The sequence below is a fragment of the Gossypium raimondii genome, chromosome 10, assembly GCF_025698545.1.
Source record: "Gossypium raimondii isolate GPD5lz chromosome 10, ASM2569854v1, whole genome shotgun sequence".
Classification (NCBI taxonomy): Eukaryota; Viridiplantae; Streptophyta; class Magnoliopsida; order Malvales; family Malvaceae; genus Gossypium; species Gossypium raimondii.
This window is the reverse complement of record NC_068574.1, coordinates 48,833,806-48,838,729: the sequence shown is the minus strand read 5'-3', so window position 1 is coordinate 48,838,729 and position 4,924 is coordinate 48,833,806. Positions and strand designations below refer to the sequence as shown.

Sequence of the window (4,924 nt, the reverse complement as noted above, 5' to 3'; positions counted from 1 at the left end):
AGCAGCAGCACAAACTTTGTTTGAGGATATATGTGGTGGGGAGTTCAAAATAAAAGAATATATATAAGTATTTTGTACAATATCTTTCTAACTAGAGTATTACAAAAAGATAGTTATTTGATATAAAAACTTTATAAACGAGTTATTACATTGATTTAGATATTTAAAAATTTGAAAATATTTATTACATTTTAAACAGGTTTGTCACATCCTAGCATGAGATAATTTCGAGGAAGGTATACGTGTGTGTTGGTTTGTGAAGTCTACATCTTTGGTAATTGTATATACGCCTTGATGTTTTCATGTCCCTTTCAAAATGGCTGTTAGATTAACATCATAGGTGGGGACATGTATATATTTATGTTGCATCAATATATTCTCTTTAGGTAGGGCTATGCCATTTTATTTTCTTATATGTTGCAAATTACTTGAGGTGATAGGTTGGGTAAACCAAGTCATTATTTGAGCCTAACTGCCTCTTTAAAGTTATTTTATGATGCTGACATTTTTCCAGTGTAGCATTAGGAATCTCGAGAGTTAATCATATAAAGTTGAGTTGTAAAAATCAGAGTAGTAACGCTAGGTATAATTCAATAATATATTTTCTTGTAAGTACCCTAATCCTTGCTCAAATTGCCTTCTTACCATCTAGGTTTTGTGTTGATTTTTGAGTTCCTTAAATTATAATTTAAGTATAGTTCAATAATATATCCGCATGAATTAGGGATTCATTGACGCTTTTGACATCGTTTAAAGAAACTCGAAATGCAACAATTTTAATGTATACATGTTAAATCAGATTTTAAGTTTTAAATTTAGAAAACAATATTCAAAGAGCTTTATTCTCTATTTAAGAGATTGTTTCGACTTCAAATTTAATCAATGCGTAACGTGACTATCAAATTATTTTAAATCTAAAAAAAAGTTTTTTTATAAGAGTTCAAGACTCATCATCCAAACATATATATTTACATATTTGTGTGGTTTAGAATTAGATGGATGAGCGTACAGTTGAAATCACTTTGGATTCCTTTGAATTTTGGGTTTATTAAGATTTATATATTACATTTAGTTACCATTTTTCAAAATATGTATTATAATAGAAATAAACATTCCCAAGAGTTCACCTTTTCTTTTTCCTTTGGTCAGGACAAGAGTTATTAATCAAACAGCCTGTCATAAATCAACAAGTTGATGATTAAAGTGGTAGCAATTTCATCCCTACAAAAGTAAGCATTTTTGACAAGTTTCTTGTAAGGAGGGTTAAATGCTTCCGGTCCCATCCCATAAGGATTACTCTGGACTCTGGAGTCCAACATATGAAGAAATGGCATGAAGAAGAGCTATGGGTGAAGGGATAAAATTGGATCTTTTTATGTTTGATTTTCTGAAATTATATGTATAAGCTTATTGTACTGAATTAGTGATGAGTAATGTTACCAACTGAAGTTTTAAAGTGTATTTGGGGTCATATTGCCAAATTTAGTACTTTAATCCCACTTGTCTTGCATTAAAGAAGAAACTGAATTAAAAAGATAGTCATCAAATTAAGGAAATTAACTCTGTTTTCTCTTTCCCTTTTTGGCTTCCTTTTGTCACTGAAAGTGAAAAAAAAACCCCTCCAATCCCTACAGTAGGGTAATCAGCTTTTATTAAATAACTCTGGGTTTTTTTTTTTTAAAAAAAAAGAAGTTTTATCGTTGAAAAATATGGAAAAAGAAAACACCAATAATACAGTGGATATATGTTAAGGATGTTATGGTATAAAAAAGAAAAAGGCATTAGAGAAAGTCACGAGGAGAAACTCTTACAGAACCAGCCACAGATCTGAAGAGAATATTTAGTTTTTGTTCTCGCGCAGCTTAGACCAACGACAAATAAAACAACGAAACTGGTGCCTGCAAAAGCATATTTTCTGCCACACACACACCCACATAATAACAATTGATATTGATGGCTTTATATCCTGTCCAAAATATAAAAACATTTACGCTTATACAAAACGAAGACATTAAAAGATTTTCACCATTTCATTCCCAAAGATATGCAAAAAGAATATTCAGAAAAACCTAGAAAAGGAATTGGCATATGATTTGACCATTTCAAAGTTACAAACAGCTCAGGAGGGATAGACAAGGAAGGAGAAGAAGAGTTGGAAATACTGGACTGGGTCTTACAAGGTCAAGAAAAGGTCTTACAAGGTCAAGAAGATGAATATTTTATATTTAAAAAAAGAAAGAAAAAAATACTAAGAAATTAAAATACAAAAAGAAGCTCAGGTAGGATAGCACCAAATTAAGATGAACAAGTAGCAATGGAGGTGGCAGCTGCACCGAATTGGAATTCATTCTTCAGCAGTACTTGCTTGACCTTCATCATCATAATCCCATCCATCAGTGCTGGTTGATCTGCATGTATATATGCATATAAAAAAACAGAATATGAATTCTGCATATTTAACTTCGTCTTGTAGCAACAATATAAGATGAAAGAGCTCTGAGAGTGGTTTCATTTAAAATGGAAAAAAAAGTTTTTTTTTATTTTTATTTATTTCAATCATGAGGTGTTTGAATTGAAGCAGCTGAAAGTGCAAAAGAATATGTTACACAGGCCTTTATGAACATGAGAAGAAATGATGATACCCCAGAGAAAAGAAAAAGAAGGAAAAAGATGAGAGCTTTGACATTCTTTACATATAAAAACAAAGCTTCTTTTTTGTTTGAAATTTCATACCGTGTGGAAGGTTGTGTATTGCTTTTTTCTCTGAAAGCTTTTTTTTTTCCTCCATATTCTTTTGAGGAAATTATTAGGAGAGGGAAAGTTGAAATCTCTTTGTAAGAGAAAACTGAAAAAAGTGAGAGATGGGGTTTGGCTTATAAAGCCGTAACTCTGAGATTGAGAGAAAAAGGAAGAGATTTCATGGGTAGCCCATGGATCTCAATGTAACAAATCCAGACAAATACAAAAACTATCTCTTTTTAACTTAATTTAAATATTTTAGTTACTATTTCTATTAACTTTCCAATACTCATTATTTAAATTTATTTTATTTGTGATGAGGGGAAGTTGAATTTTTTTTTTAAAAAGAAATTGAGCTGATGAACCTTTTAATACATTTGTATTGTCTTTGAGTTGAGTTAAGATTTTATCTCTCAACTCCATCGAGAGCTTGAGTTTGAGGTGAGATTTATGGAGCGGAAGTGTCTCGTTAGATCAAGCTATGCATCACACACAAGCTACCTATTGAGTTGACATGTATATCTCGTGCTCGATAGAAAACCATGAACCTCACCTTTGACTCCGACTCTCAACGGAGTTAAGAGTCAAATCCTCTCCTACTTACCTGAGAATAATAATAACTTTTTAAAGCATCTCAAACAACTCAATCGGAGAAATCTATCTTCCCCCAAGAAAATTATATATACAGAAATTGCAAACATATTGCAAGAGCCGGCCCTATTCAATTCAATACACGTAACTGAGACCCGTCTTACATGGATGGTGTAGCCTTTATCACATAAATTTAAGCAATTACAGACATCCAACATAATGACTTTTCTTAAAAAAAAAAAAAAAACTAAGGTACATGTAATTCAATTGGCATGGAGGATTAAGAACACAAAGGTCAATTGATAAGCCAAATTACCTAAAACCCAATATGTGGGTCATGACCATGTGGCAGCTACAGGTCCGTCGGTCAATTATAGAATTTTAATGTGAAATTTTATCAATTTATTTTACGTACCACTTTAAATGGAAATATTACATACAAATAATTCAAGTAAACGCATACATGATTGTTGGGAGGGCGGTATCCAACTTTGAAAAAAGATAATTTTTATTAATAATAAAACTCACATGGAATATATTTTAAATTTAATTATTATAAAAAAAACATGCTTAATTATCTCTCTTTCTTTCTTTCTTTTTTTACTTTAGGAGAAATTATTTTATTATTTTACTTTTCAAAATATATTATCAGAAATTATTTATGCATATAGTTCTTATGTCTACATAAAATGGTCCCATCCTCTATTCTAGGTTAAATATTACTTAATTTTATGTATAAGCAAATTTCTATATATATGCAAGTTGATTTAGGAATTGCTGAAACAAAATTATACTTTTGTGTTGAGAATTCCAATTAAACAGTGATCGAGGACTGTTTCGTTGTAAATAAAAATAAAAATAATTTATTTTTTTATCTCGACATATTTTTCATCAATTGTACATAATTTTAATTGGTATAATAATAAAATTAACTCTCAAAATTTAGACATTCTTTCTTTATGTTTTCGATTTAGTAAATTATTGGTGTAAATGTTGAGGCTAAATTTGTTGAACTTTTTAGAATCAAGACCAAATTGAGAAAACATGTAAACATTAAGGGCTAAATTTAATGTTATACCAATTAAAATTATGCACAATTGATGAAAGACATTAACATTGTGATTAATTGTACTTAGGTTGCCCACTTTCAAAATTAATAGAGACTAAATTATTTCGATTTTTAAGATGGACCAATTTGTTTAATTTCATAATTTTGAAGGTAATAAGAATATTTTATAAAATAATAAAGAAAACAAGGCATTTTTCATAATAAAGCACTCCATTGAATAAGAAGTTATTTTATTGATCATTTTACCACATCATCCATGGTTCTATCTAATTAAAAGAGGACACATCATCTTTCTTTTCCACATATATGTACATTTAGACTAAACTTCCAAATCAAATACGATGTGTCCTCTTTTAATTGGATAGAACCATGGATGATGTGATGAAAATGGTCCATAAAATAATTTTTTCATAAACAAGTTGTAAATAGTTACCGGAAAAAGTATTTATCACATAATAGTACATCTATAAAAGTTATTTTTATATAATAATTTAGATATACTATTTTATTACAAAAGTAATAAAA

The 4,924-nt window shown here is 29.6% G+C and overlaps 1 long non-coding RNA gene across 1 annotated transcript; it reads right to left on the bottom strand.

The window, feature by feature from the left end:
• Positions 1-2,007: 2,007 nt before the first annotated feature.
• LOC105776586 (uncharacterized) lies at positions 2,008-3,447 on the bottom strand. Its single transcript, XR_001128024.2, has 2 exons — positions 2,734-3,447; positions 2,008-2,408 (listed from the first exon to the last, which is right to left on the bottom strand). It is a non-coding gene; the product is annotated as an uncharacterized LOC105776586 (long non-coding RNA).
• Between the last annotated feature and the right edge of the window lie 1,477 nt (positions 3,448-4,924).